This window comes from Rhinopithecus bieti, unplaced genomic scaffold (assembly GCF_001698545.2).
Source record: "Rhinopithecus bieti isolate Rb0 unplaced genomic scaffold, ASM169854v2 repeat_3229, whole genome shotgun sequence".
In the NCBI taxonomy this organism is placed as follows: Eukaryota; Metazoa; Chordata; class Mammalia; order Primates; family Cercopithecidae; genus Rhinopithecus; species Rhinopithecus bieti.
In genome coordinates, this window is record NW_016831906.1 from 1 (window position 1) to 695 (window position 695).

Consider the following 695-nt stretch of genomic DNA (forward strand, 5'->3'; position numbering starts at 1 on the left):
GAGGCGAGGAGTTAGCGCTGGGAGGCGGCGGCCCGAGGTGAGACTGGCCGACGGGCGACGGGGTCTCCGGACCGGGCGGGGTCTCTGCGCCGGACGTGGCGGCTCCGAGCTGGGCTCCGCAGAGTCCGGGGTCGGGACCCCGGGTCCGTGCGCCTGGGCTTTGTCTCCGCCTCGGGTGGCACCGGGGCTTCGCGTCTGCTGCGATACCGCGTGGGCCAGCGCGGGGTCCCGGGCGCCCTGCGGGTGCGGGCCGGTCCCCACTGCTCCCCGGCTCCCCGCGTCTGCCGCGGAGGGGACTGCATGGACCCGGGCGCTGGCTTCTGCCCGGTCCTCCGCGGCCTGGCTGGTCCCCGCGTGCGGCAGAGTGGGCCCTGCATGGACCCACTCATGGAACGGGGTCCGGGTCACCGCGTGTGGAGACTCCAACGCCCTCCCCGCCCTCCCTCGCAGTGAGACTGCTTCCCCAGACTCACCGAGGGGACTGCGCGGACCCTCAGACGAGGGAGTCCGTGACTCTGGGTGGGGGCTCTTTCCTGGCCCCGCATGATGGCTTCCTGAGTGTTTTGTCACTTATCTAGGTGGCTGCGTGGACCCGCGCGCTTGGGTCCTGGCTGCCCTGCTAGTGGGGCTGTGCGCTGCCCCGTGACTCCTCTGGGTCGACCCCGCCTGACTCGCGCGGGGGTCTGTGCGCGGAG

General features: G+C 73.1%; 1 pseudogene; it reads right to left on the reverse strand.

Annotated features, from left to right (window-relative positions):
* Nucleotides 1-5: 5 nt before the first annotated feature.
* LOC108524541 (translation initiation factor IF-2-like) lies at nt 6-661 on the reverse strand (annotated as a pseudogene).
* Nucleotides 662-695: the final 34 nt, after the last annotated feature.